At 40.3% G+C, this 14,154-nt stretch overlaps 1 protein-coding gene across 1 annotated transcript in view; it reads right to left on the reverse strand.

The window, feature by feature from the left end:
- snd1 (staphylococcal nuclease and tudor domain containing 1) overlaps nt 1-14,154 on the reverse strand; it is a 177,454-nt gene that overhangs the window by 76,340 nt on the left and 86,960 nt on the right. The window lies entirely within an intron of this gene.

Below are 14,154 nucleotides of genomic sequence, written 5' to 3' on the forward strand. Positions count from 1 at the left end.
ACCAGTGCAGCTCATTGTATAATATAAACTGCAGGTAACGGCTCTAATCATGAAAATGATTTAATGCAACTGTAATTTAATCACATGGAGGTTTTTCTTTTTTTTTCAGCTTTCAAACACACAATTGTAAAGCTGCTCGCTTTACAATGAAAAAAAAACAAAAAAAAAAACCACTCTTTCCTCCACTACATTACAAAACTATGTTTTTTTCTCCCCAGTGTCGTTAACAGTGGATACATTCTCATGGGGGAAGAACCCCCCTACCCCCCACCATAAAAGAAAAAGCCTCAGCACTGGCTCGATTTATAAGCGTGATGTACTCTATGGGGTAGATGACTCATTAACAACACTCAATCCCATTTACTATTTCCACCCAATGCGGCTTATCACTATGGGCGATGACATACATGTAAAAGTAAAAGACAATGACTTATGAAACATCTCTACAGTGATACTCTGCAGTAATATCCATCACACGAGCAGCTGTTTCTTCACTCCACTTGCAGCAGCTTTATGAATCAATTTAAGATTTCATAATGGAATTTTAAATATTTATGATTCTGTGGCTGCAGTGACCCAACTGCAACAGAGTGCAATGATAGTGATCTGTCAGGAAAACAGTGGTGTTACTGGACATCTTAAAGCACTGCCAGTTGTAGACGACGACAGCCTTAAAGAACAGATGAACGGAGGCTAGATGGAAGACAGAAAAAGAGTGCAGACTGACAGCAATAGCAACATCCCCACGAGACCAGGCAACACTTAGACATGGTGATCAACAGAAAGAAATTGTGAGGCGGTTTGGTTCATTATTTATGACTGGCCCAAAGTACCTACTTGAATTTCCTCTCACTTCAAGAGAGATATAATTTCCAAGTAATAACTGAAAAAGTGTTCAGCGTACCGACAAAAAATCTTTAATACAAAGTTATATTGCGAGTGAAGAAGGGAGGGGGAAAAAACCCAACAACAACAACAAAAAAAAAAACTTCCAAGGCACTGAGACAAACACTTCTACACCTACCGGCATAGTGGCGACGTTATTATGGCTCAATGACCTCAGGGGGGAAGAGATGGCAAGTGACAGAGAGATGGGGCACGGGGCAATCACGGCCAGGCCATCATCATTTGTCTCTACCTCTTTTTCTATCCTCTTTCACTAGTTGACAAGGCAAATGGCATAGCCAGCCTGTGTCACTCAAAAAGCCATTTCTGTCCTCCCAGACCATGCTTGTGCTGACAGAGTATAAGAACGAGAGTGAGAAAAAGGGGAGGAAAAGCGCCGACAGAGGATTTTTCAACATGGCTTTTTGTCAATTTCTGTGTGCTTGTCAAATGGAGAGGCAGTGCCTAGTTGCGGGGCTGGTTGGAGAGTTGTTAGGCAGAGGTTGAAGTTTGAGTGCGAGAAGAGTGGTAGCGATGAGCTGCTGAAGAGGTACTCCTGTTTGCTATAGACTAGTGTTGCATTAAAGAGTCGATATTACAGGTTGGAGGCCACCAGGAGTTGGGCAGAAGGAAGACGCTCCTGCTCTGAACACGTTTATTCTAGATTCACATGTCATTTCTAAAGGGCTGCCATAAAAGCACAGTCAGGTTTAAGTGGAAAATTATACACAAGACTGCAGTGTGGCAACTATTAGAGATCACATTAAAGCCAGTTAAAATGAATCTTTCGTGGAAACAGGTAGCCAGAGATCACATATATAAAATCGGAAATGATATGACGCCATTCAGCCGCATAAAAGAGAGCACCTCTTGAGACAAATCATTGCATAATCATCCGTCAGTTTTGCCAATCCAATTCAAGCTCGTCGCATATTCAATCACATAAATGGCAAGTGACGATCAAACAAATTAGATAGGGAATTGAGGTGGGTGTTGGTGTGTGATTGTGTGTGAGCGCAAGATGGAGGGGGTAGGACAGATTGAATCAAGTCATGCTTACTTATGAGCCATGCAGTTAGTCTGTTGCTGGCCTGCAAACGATGATTCATTGGCAAATATAATTTGTTCTCAATTTTCCATCTTCAGCTGTGCGGTTTGACCAGTCTGACTAGTACCCTGCACACAGGAGTTTATCTAATCAGCGTGTGTCAAATAAATGAGATAAGAGCCACCCTTGCACCTGGACTTCATTAGCAGTTCCACCTTTAGGTACACAGTACTCAAAGACAGATCAGCTAAATGGAAGGTTAGGTTGTCTCATGCTAGTAACTTTGCTCATATTGAGTTAGCACATATAGTAAATATTTGGGCCATACTTGGAAAAGCACAAATTCTTGGACAACAGTGCTTTTTTTTTTTTTTTTTTTTTTTTTTTAAATCGCCAATTTGAGTTTGAACCCGTTACAACTGCTTACCGCCTGCACTCCCGAACACACTGCATAGGGAACTATGCAACTATAGCAACTATATCCACAGAAAGACAATTTAGCTTCTCCGGGCGATTCTTAATATTTAAGGTAAGTTTCAGGCTGACATCATTTTATTGCTGTGACTTTTGTCCAATCATCACTTTCCTCATTTTTTTTTTTTTTTAAACTGCAATAGGGGAGACTGGGGATAGTTGTAACATGGGTCAGTTGTAACACTTCCAATTTCTCCAATCAGGGCTAAGTTTCAAATGATGTGACTCATCCTGTGCATGCCCAACTCAGTTCTGCTATCACATGTGAAAAATCAGCACATTTTGTCAAACACAGACAATTTAACATGAAAAAAAAAGTAATTTGTATGCCAAAAAGTAAGTTTTTCTACTTTATTTCAATTTGTAATAGCATTATCTGCTTTGCAGCTAAACTCATCAAACTTAAATTATGTTATTTGTATGTCTATGGGGATATATTCTGTGTAGGTCTTTAGTGCTAATGTTTTAGCCATTGGCTGTAATGTTAGCTAGTTCATGGCTATAGGAGTCTGGGTCAGTTGTAACAATAACGCAGATGTTAAAACGTACCACACTATTACTTTAACTTCTATTAAACAAGTTGGGGCAACGACATCAGCAGAGAGAGGTTCACTGGTCGCATTTGTATATGCGGTTAATGCCATTGGCAAGACAATTCCTCCACTGTTTGTGTTCCCACACATACATTATGCAGACCTCTGTGTCAGAGATGGACCAGTAGGAAGTACTGGTAATGGAAATAAATCAGGATGGGTGCAAGAAACAGATTTCCTCATCTTTCTGAAGCACTCTGCAAACCACACCAAGGTAAGCCATGATAAAAAGTAATGGAATTGCGATGCTGGTGAACAACTACATTTTTTCAGCTTCATTGTTATGCTCAAAATTGGTGCAAGAGTTGTAGGTTATAATGCCCACTGAGCCAAAGAGGCCAAACTCAAGGAAGACTAATATGTATATATGGAATATGTTCAAAAGCTAGATTTCTGCATTCTGTCACACACACACACACACAGAGCTACATAAATGGATGTAAGTGCATTCATGTGTTGAATAAACAAAGATTACATGTTAATGTTTTGTTAGTACCCTTATTTCATTGTGTTACATTTCACCCCAGGATATGTTACAACTAACCCAGACTATGGGGTTAATTGTAACATTTCACTCTTTGTGTTTGAGACCATACCATGCAATGGGTAATTGTGTTGCAGAGAAAATAGCTGCACCATTTAATAGCAGAGACATGTAAATACTTTGCATTACACTTTGAATCCACTACCTTAAAAGAGCTTCAATTTACAGACAGAAATGTCAAAAATGTTACAACTATCCCCGGTCTCCCCTATTCCATATTCTTTCGCGATATTTCTTTTTTTTTTTTTTATCATTGCCTTACATTATATCGGTATTACCGTGAACGGTATAATATGGCCAGGCCCTAGCTGATTTGACTTAAAGTATATACCAGAGTATCAGTAATATTACTATTATTAATTATTAATCAATTTTAAATCATGCTTTTTATTTGTTCTTGTTTCTAATGTCTCTGTAAAGCACTTTGAATCACCTTGTTGTTGAATTGTGCTATACAAATAAACTTGCCTTGCCTTGCCTTGCCTTATTAGTAATATATAGCATGAGTTTATGGACTGCACATAGTTCAGTTTAATATACAGCTGTTAGGTATCAGAAAAATAATAGTGTAAAAAATTATTATTATTATTATTATTATTATTATTATTATTATTATTATTATTATTATTATTATTAATAAAAGCTGTCCTCATTTCTGAAGCGGAAATTTTATATTAGGCAAGAATAGGGAAACTTTTTGATTTTAAAACAACCACAATAACGCACTACAGTGGCAAACAACCCAGACCTGAACCCTACTGGAAAACACTTAGAAGCCAGACCGGTGCTACAAACTAACCAATTCTACCATAAAAAGAGGCAAAAATCTCCACCCTGAACAAGCTTGGCAACTAAAAGCATCCAGTTGAGGTGCACTAAGCGTTAACGGACACTTAACCAAATATTAGTGTGGGTGTATGTAAACGTCTGAGCCTGTATGTATACTTTCGCCCTGTGTAGATTAGAGGAAATCGAAAACAAATTTCAACTTGTAATTCCATAAAAATGTATGCTGTACTGTCATTTCACCCTGGAAGAACAACAGTTCAAAGAAGTGATTAAAAGCTGAAAATTACCATCACATCCATGTCCATGATAAGTGTATGTAAACTTCTGACTGCAACTGTATGTTTAAAAAAAAAAAAATCCATTATTTATAGTAAAAATCTATTAAACTCTGCAGAAAACAATACGAACAGCACACAATTATGCACTTTGAAACACTTGGCTTACAAGGTACCATTTCCAGCAGAAGTGCTTTTAACACCACCAGGTGTGTGATATTACAATTATGCTTCCAAACAGGATGGATAACACTTGATTCAAAACAGACAGTAGTGCACACACTCTTCAAATTCAATTTCAACAATGCGGCCACAGGCAAAAGCAGACACCAAACTACCATTCCACAGTGTCAGAGTCACAAGCAGTGTTGGGATGGTTACTTTTAAAATGTATTTCACTCCAGATTACAGAATACATACCTCAAAATGTATTTTGTAACATATTCCGTTACATTACTCAATGAGAGTAACGTATTCTGAATACTTCGGATTACTTAATATATTATCATGCTTTTTACAACTACATGAATGTACTCTTGCTGTGTAATTTATTACTATTACTGAAGGTTACTTGCCATACCAATACCAACTAGATTTTTAAATCTTACTATAATATGAGTAACAGTGGGGTGGACATTAGGTAAGGCTGCACTTTTCTCGCGCATATATAAAACAGGTCCGCAGCTCCGAACTGTAGTAAAGGGACCTCTGGCTGATAACTCGGGTCAGGCTCGTAGCCAAAAACTAGCTTTACTTTGTTGTCTGGGTCAACTTTGCTAGCAAGAGAGAGAGAGGCGTTGAAAGGCTGCTCCAACCGAACTTATTGTTTCGGAGGAAAACACGAACATAGTATACAATCGAGTCTTAATAGCTTACTTACAACTGGACTCATCAGGCACTCTTTTTGGCTGCAGTGGTTATTATTATATTTACATGCTTGCTCTTGACATGGGCTGTGAGATTGAGACCCAGGCATTAGAGCCTCTTAATGCGTGTTTTGTTTGGGTTTCCACCGGCGTGTTACCAAAAATAGAGAGGGCATAGCCTAACATATGAAACAGGAAAAGACCGCCGTGTAATCCATTTATTTCAACAAAGTAACTGTATTCTGAATACCACCTTTTTAAACAGTAACTGTAACAGAATACAGTTACTCATATTTCGTATTTTAAATACGTAACGCCAGTCCATGTATTCGGTTACTCCCCAACACTGATCACAAGCTATTTAGGCAATTTTGTGGCCAGGTCAACACTCATGCTTCCCAGACTTACTGGTTGAGCTACATTTTAAGAAGACCCCATGTACATAGGCGTTTGGTTTATGTTATTTTTAATTGATGGGGGGAACAAAAGTGGTGAGATCAAATATTTTCTCCTAAGAAAATTAGAACTTCGGCATCTTAGTGGCTTTATTCATTTTATTTACTCAGTAATTTATTCCTGAGTAAAGCTGAGCAACAAACTAATGGATGGCAGAAAAGTGTCAGGAAACTAGAGCAGTTCGAGTGTCAGCAAAGCCATGTGTGGAAAAAAAAACAAAAAAACATCTGCAGGCCCCTCATTTAAAACTTACATACATACATCTGAGTTAACATTTTATAGCCAGTTAGATGTAAGAGAGGTCAGTGGCATGTGCACGTGTTCCTTTATGGACTGTGATAATGACATTACGCATCTCAAAAGCAGAAACTTACTGAGAACCCCTGTAGCATTTCTAATCACTACAATTTTTTTTGCCCTTATCACTATATGAAATTCAGATCTTTCATATTATACAGTAAATTAAAATAATAGAAAAAGGCCTGCTTGGAATGAGGTAAATTTTTCAATTCAAAATGATAACTTTCAGCGAGATGCCAAACAAAGAGAGACGAGAAAATGAAAGTTAAATCAATGTCCACCTTGGGAAATTACCACTGTTCATCCATGTGTCAAACCAGGTCTCTATGTTAGTGTAGTGTGTGTGTGTGTGTGTGTGTGTGTGTGTGTGTGTGTGTGTGTGTGTTTGTGGGTGTGGTGGGGAGGGGTGGGGTGGGGGGGTGGGGGGGAGAGAGAGAGAATAACAGGGCCACTCACCAATAAACACAACCAGGGTGTGAGTGACCTAGACTGATGCTATCATTCAAAGGCCTGACAGAGCAGACAGAATGCAACCTGGTAGGGGGACTAGTAGGCAGTGGCCCGTGTACAACGTGGATCTATAATATATCTGGATGTTTAAAAAGAGCAAAAACAAACCAAACCCCCCAAGAACTACAAGAGACAAAAGCACGAGATAATGGTATGCACGCTAGTATGACATAGTAAGCATGACAGCTTTACATGTGCAATGGTAACATCCAAAGGCAATTCTCAGCATGCTTAAAAAGTCAAAATCCCCATGGTTAAAGAAAAGCCTCACTCTTCAGTAAGCCTATTCCCCCGCTATCATGCGAAATTTAAACATCTCATTGCATCACTGTATGTGATTGTGTTTGAGACAGAATCCACCACACGGATAACCTTTAGCTAACAACACATTCTGTCACACAAGGATGAAATAAAATAAAATAACCCTCAAACAAGCAGTATTTATATGCATGCACTTAAAATTCTGACATACCAGAAACTGAAAATTGGCCTGCAAAACGCACATATGCACTTCAGCACACTAATGGGAACACAGGGTATTAAAACTGCTGTTAACCGACTCTTTTTTAGCGTTCTGCTCAGCAAAAGTGAACAAAAAGTGCTAGCTCCCAAACAAATCGTGCTCGTTCCATGCTGTGCAAATATGTCAGTAACATTACGTAGCCGTCATCAGATTCATAAGCATGTAAGCTTAGCACACTTGCATCGACACACTGGCACGTCATGTCAGCCAGATGTCTACCATTTACCAGTCACCCATTTCGCTTTCCTACACATGCTCAGGGAAAGCTAGCCATACCCGTTTTAATCCCCTAAAGCTATGTAGAAGTGCTAACATGTGAAAAGGGATTAAAGGCAAAATAAAGCTGTGTGTGCATGTGTCTCAAATATGGCTGCATTAGCAAGATTTCGTACGAGGGCCAGATGTAGAGTGAAATCACTTGCGTGTAGAAGGCTTGAGCATTTGGTTGAGCTTGTTAATTTTTCCCAATGTTTCCAAGTTCTGCAGATTTTCTTCTTACTCAAGACCACAACGCTACTTAAGATTCAAGTACTGTTGAAAAAATGTCAAACCTGAGTGGGAGATTGAGATTTTGTTTTCTTGGACATCAAATTTCTGACGTGCACACCAACATTTCCTCACTTGCTTTTACCTATATAAACACATGTTGCCATGGGTTGTGGTAATTTCAAGCACTCAAATTGGCATCCTAACCTCAGCTCTTCTTACTGGCTGTAAGTGGACTGTGTGGGAGGACCTGGTTCTGACAGAACTGACTGTTGTGTTATTGACTTCAATTTAGAAAGTGCTGCCTGATGCTTCCTCCCTCCCTATTTTCATAGCCAAGACCCCTCACCACCACCACCACTACCACCACCCCAGCTTACCTTTGGGGGAAGTCCCTGATTGCATTGCTAAAGAAAACAAATTTAAGCAATGCCACGGGAACGGGAGTTTAGATGGGACCAAGTCCATTTGTACAGTGTGTATGAGCTGGATGTGGTTTTTCCTTGAAACAGTATTCCTTTCCATTTTTTCCCCCAGCGTTCTTTCTTTCATCCCAAATATTTGCTTTTCCTCTCATTACTTTTTCTCTCTAATGCTTCCACGCTCATTTAGCAATAATGTTAACGTCCACTCAGGTGTCCCTTTCTCAATTTTCAGCCCTTCCCATCCAGCATTGTCTCCAACCTGCTTGGGCAAACAGCTGCTTAAGTATTGTTGGATGCCGCAGGTACACCAAGCATTTGATGCTGTGCTGGATGCACTCATAGATTAGACACACTTAGCTAGGCTTCTCAAATCCTCCGTACCAAGAGGAAAAAAATGCAAAGAAAAAAAAAAAAAAAAAAAGAGGGCAGAGAGACAGAATGCTCCACGGGAAAAATACTTGGCTTGGTGGCGAGTTGTCAACATTCAAGACAACACACAAAAATCATCTCCTGTACACACACTCATTCTAACATACCACTTTTCTTTTCTACAAGTAAAATGACTCCCTCACAACAATGACCTCAGAGCTCCTTAAAGTATACTTAAATATATAAAGTGTGTGATTCTCATTATGTTCACATGGCAGATCAGGGTTCATTTGAACACAGATAAAGTAGAATGGCAACTATCGGTAATGAAATCCAAATTGGATGCATATTAGAAACAGACTGTGTTTACTCCCTACCTACCTATCATCTGCTTTCCATCGCTGGAAAGCCACTGAAAAGCAGCCTTTAATATCATGTGTAGTCTGCACCAAGATATCTGGTGTGGGGCAAAATGAAAAGGTTTGTAAACACAAACACAGAACTAGAAAACCATTGGGGGAAAAAGGAATACTGGCCTCAACATGGACACCTTTTATCTGCTGGATAAATGAAAACTTGTTTGTTTTTTTGCCATCACTCGGTCTGTACTGTAACAGACTTTAGTAGGAATAAAAGCAATTGTTATGGTCATCATGGCACCGTGTCCACATCATCCGCTTGAAGCACACTGCAGCCGCCTTGCAAACAATACGTGCTGTTCCTCCTGCTCAGAAAAACCACTGCTTCACCACTGAAGCAGGAAGTCGAAAAGAGTGACCGTGGAAGTTTTTCCCAAGTTTTCTGCACAACTGATCTTACCCGAGTCTTGCATCAAAATTCCCTCTGCACCATGAAGGGCTACCTGTGCTTCTGGCATTGATGTATCATGAAGACGCCTACAGAGACTGACCTGTTTGCACACGTGTGCCTCCACCCTGACCCCGCCAGCTACACTGCAAACGTAAGATTCCAAAAATTGGCAGAAAAACGACAAGGCGGCAGTGGCGAGTTTATTTTGGGGCATGATGCTGTGCACTATGATGACAATGGTGAACATAAACTGCCTGTAATTCTCCCTTAGAGCGCTACACAGATCCTTGTGATTACCCCTGTCGTAGATCAACATCAAAGACAGCAGCAGCTACTATGATTTTAAGAAGAGGGGCACCGCAGAAAACAAATGCAGCTACTTTGTAATTGGAGATGAAATTTTAATAAAGTATGACTCAGATGATGGCATAGTCGTTCATGACCACATTACATGTTAGTAATGGATTTATTTCGATCATATAGAGAGATATGTGCATTTAAAGGCAAACTATTTTCAGTATGTTATATGCTATAAATACAGTGCATAATTCCTGGTATAGCTCTAATTTGATTTTAAAACCAAAACAATTTAATGAACAACAACTAATTCAAAATCCAAAATAGGAGAATGTAATGTTTCACAATAACATCTTACAACACTGTTTCTGTTTTGACCTAAGTAATGGAGGAGAGGGAGGTGGATCTCAGGGTCTTTAGAAGTAAAATATTATAGGATATTAAGCTCATCTCTCTGTGGTGAATTAGTATGTTTTTTACCTTCACATTGCTCAGAGAAATCAATTTCTTTCACCTGGCAGTTGGCAAGGCAACACTGTGATGAACGCGCATACAGGGATGCTCTATGAATCCTAATGGGGCCAGCTGACTAATGACGTGGCCAAGGCGGGTCATGGAGGGCATTAGCATATGGTGAGGAAAACATGGGGAACCAAGGGCATTTTAGCTCATGCTTGGCACATTATACTAAGACAAGTTTAATATGGAATATCAGTATTTATAATTAGCACTTAATTAAAAATTCTATTCTGAGTGAATATGGCTTTAACCGGTAAAATGAAATGAAAAATCAAAATTAAAAAGGTTCAACAGTCTTATCCAAATGTGCATGAAGCATCTCCTGCTATCTATCCTATAGCTATCTTGGCTCACGCTGATTGGGTTACCAGTGCTAACCTAACAATATCTTCTCTTCTGCTTCCAGCTATCACAGCACTAGGGCTAATCCCTGCTCTGGCAGCCAGTACGAACACAGCTAACCATAATGAAGCCCATTAGTCTGGAGACAATGGCTGCTAGCAAAGCTCAAATGCTGAAAAACACTGGATCATAAAAAAGCCCATCTTTTACTCTGTGCCTTCAGTTGCTATGACCTGATATTGCCCTCGCTTGAGAGAGCACCCACAATGTCACAGACACATATAGAGCATAAAATGAATGAGCAAACACAATTAATGTGAGACAAGCCTGCAAATACCAGTCGTGAAAAACACTGTAAACTGTATTCATTTAGAGTAGGAGAGTGAGAGCAAAAGCAAAACAGGGAGAAATAAGACTTCCAGGAAACATAAAAAGAACAAAAGCAGTGTTAAAAGTAACAAAGAAAATGAGAAGCAGGACAGGTAGAAAGAAAAGAGTGATTAAAAGTAGCCAGAAAAGTCAAAAACAGTAAAAGTCTAATGTCTTAAAGTAAAAGCAAAATAGTTACTAAGAAAAAAATGTTCAACCACTTTTCTTTGCTTGATTAAGTTCCCTGCCTGCTTAAACCGTTTCAAAGAAATATGCCACCAAACCATATTCCATGAAAATGCAACAGTGTTAATATGTGGGATACAGCACAAGGTGATCAATATTCCTATGCTGTATTGACTGGAGGCCACACAAGGTCAGTGAAAGCAAATTAGCAAGACAGATCAGGTACTGCGATGAAACAACGACCTGAACAGATGGAAGAGGAAGCCACTAATAAACCCTACTGCCTATTATAATCTCTTGATACGCTGGCATATGATTTGTGTGTGTCTCTTTGTGATGAGAAAACCAATAAACTGAAAAGAAAAAAAAAATCCCCACCAAGCAGTTTAAGCCTTCACTGGGACACTGATAGCACTGCATGTGTGTGTGTGCGTGTGAGAGAGAGAGAGTGCAAGTGTATTGCACGTAATCTCTAGCAGAATTAATTCCTAGAAATTAAAATGAAAATGGAAAACAAACTGCCCAATAATAGGGCCTTTATCTCAAGGTCAGCATCACAGAGTTTAGGGTGTCCTTATGAGCACATACTAAGGTACAGGATGATGGCCTAGAATAAACTGACTTAAAACTAATACTATGTTAGGGTGGTCACTACTATGATATAGATCACTGGGACATTACTCAATACTCAGAGGACATGCCCATTCATAAACACAGAGAAATAAATGAATAAAATTTATAATAGCTCTCAAGCACAAAGCAAATTGTAAAAACAGTGTGCCCCTTGTCTCCTTGAGAAATGTTTTCTGACTTACACGTGCTGACAGAAAAACATATGTGGATTACAAAGGGCTGTGAATTGTTGATCCCAGCAATGACACAGGCAATGCTATTGTCATTAGATCTATCAATCAACCTTTAATCCCATTGTGATTGTTGCTACACCATACTGCAGGTCATTCATCCAAACAGGGTTGACACACACACACACACACGCACGCACGCACGCACGCACGCACGCTAACAGACAGGCTGCCGACCTACATGTGACTGGCCGTAGCCCAGATTTGCTAGCACTAACCCCAGGGGATGGGTTCTGTACTGATTACATATACCCCTTGAATATGCTGGCGGACAAACTGCACCAAAGTAGGTCGTGCAGCACCCTAAACTACAACCAGTGCCCTCCTGGCCTGGTGCAGCGCTTGGCTCCATAGAGCTTTGTGTGAAGCAGTTAGGGCAGGGGTCGCACACTAGGCGATTGGGCCTGGCATGACAGCGTGAAGGTCCCACGTATCTGACAGCTCATCAAAATGTAATCGTTCGGCAAGTCCAGAAGGTGAGGCCTGACAACACCCATCTTGTCAAGTCAGTGCATGTTAAACTGTGAACATATGAGACCACTATATGACCTGGATGTTAGCTACTATCCACCATGGATATCCTGGCATAATCTGAACCGCAAAAAGAGAGTTTTGCAATTTCAACATTGGCTTGCACCACCAAACAACTGATTTAGATTCAAGTATACTACTAAACTCGATTCAGCTTGAGAAAAATACACATATAGATTGTTTTTTCGGGGGGGGGGGGGGGGACTTGGGGAAAACCTTGCAGTGATTGCAGAGCTTGGCCGGCTATCAGGCTGTTTTGGCCATTCTGGGGCAGAATCAAACTATAACGCAAAAGGCTGCCCGCTTTTGGTCAGTGGAGCATTACAGCATTTGGCAGGGCATGACCCAGGCTCCATCAGTACTGAGAAAGCGGCATATCCACGGAAAGACAAAAATTGAGCAGGAACTTTTTTTAAAAGACAGCTAAGAGAGAAATGGACAAGATAAGGGCCAAGAGGCGAGAGCTGCCCTTGCAGTGGTGGTCACTCTACGGGTCAGTGGATGATTTTGGTTAGACATTAGTCCAAGAAGTACTGTCCTGGGTGGGTTAAACGCAACCTGAACCCATTCTGGGTCACTTGCTCATGAAACAGTGGTACACCACACTTAAGAACAGTGCAGAGGCAGCACCCGACACAAACAAAGGAGTGCCGTTATGTACACAGTAGTAAATTTAACTTCTGTACCTAAAAATCACATCTGCGAGCTTCCATGTCCAGCTTACTGCTCCAGCATGCTTGTTTAAATGCAAGTGCATTATCTCACATTATCAGTTGCTTGGAGAATGCACTAAAGAAGCTGCAGTACACCTGCGATATCATGCTCTGCAAGCCTGCGATGCTATGCAATCCCAGAGGAAAGGAGACGAAATAGCTTTTCTTTCATAATACTGGAAAATCTCCCCTATACTCCTGTGGCTGCCACCTCGCTGTTACATGTGCTTCATTGAAGCCTGTTCATATTCAACTGCAGTGAAGTCAAGGAGAAAGTCTGTGTGTGTATAATATAGGAGTTGGCTCTATACTCCTGTGCCAGTGGGAATAACGTACTGCGCTACAGGCAGTGTGACCTTTTCTAGCTCGTGTGCCTTCTCTCCTCCCTCTTTTTGTCTCTCTTTTTTCACACGCTTACTCTCTACCTTGGACACGAATGCACACACCTAGCAGCAGTGTCACAGCTAGCTTTACCAAGCATAAATTACCCACACTGCTACCTTGTTTAATGGGCATGAGGCTGGTGCAAATCATTTGAGGTAGAGGGTTACAGGACAGTCTGCTTCATTTGTTCTACCTCTCCCACTTTCATCAGGAAGGTAAAGCTTGTCTTGTTTTCTCTATTGTGCCTCTTTTAACATGACCTTTATGGCTGTGTGCTTTCCGGGGCGACAGTTTGTGCTCAAATTGAGGGTTAAGGCCTGCCTGTTTAAAGTGCTCTAACTACCTTCAGAGGCGTATGACGTGGAAGAGGATGGAGAGTCTCCATTATATACAATGTACTTCACTTTCCAGTATTTATTTTCCAGTATTCTTTTAAAGAAATTCTTTGATTTTAGAGTCACTTCTGAAGTCCTACTGCAGTCCCGAGTTGAGTAAAAGTATCTGATTATGGATTTAACAAAGTAAACTTTTAATTTCCTGGAGCTGAAGCAAGAAATGGGGATTATACTTCATTCCAACCTGTGAAACAAAACTAAA

This window comes from Maylandia zebra, linkage group LG17 (genome assembly GCF_041146795.1).
Source record: "Maylandia zebra isolate NMK-2024a linkage group LG17, Mzebra_GT3a, whole genome shotgun sequence".
Lineage (NCBI taxonomy): Eukaryota > Metazoa > Chordata > Actinopteri > Cichliformes > Cichlidae > Maylandia > Maylandia zebra.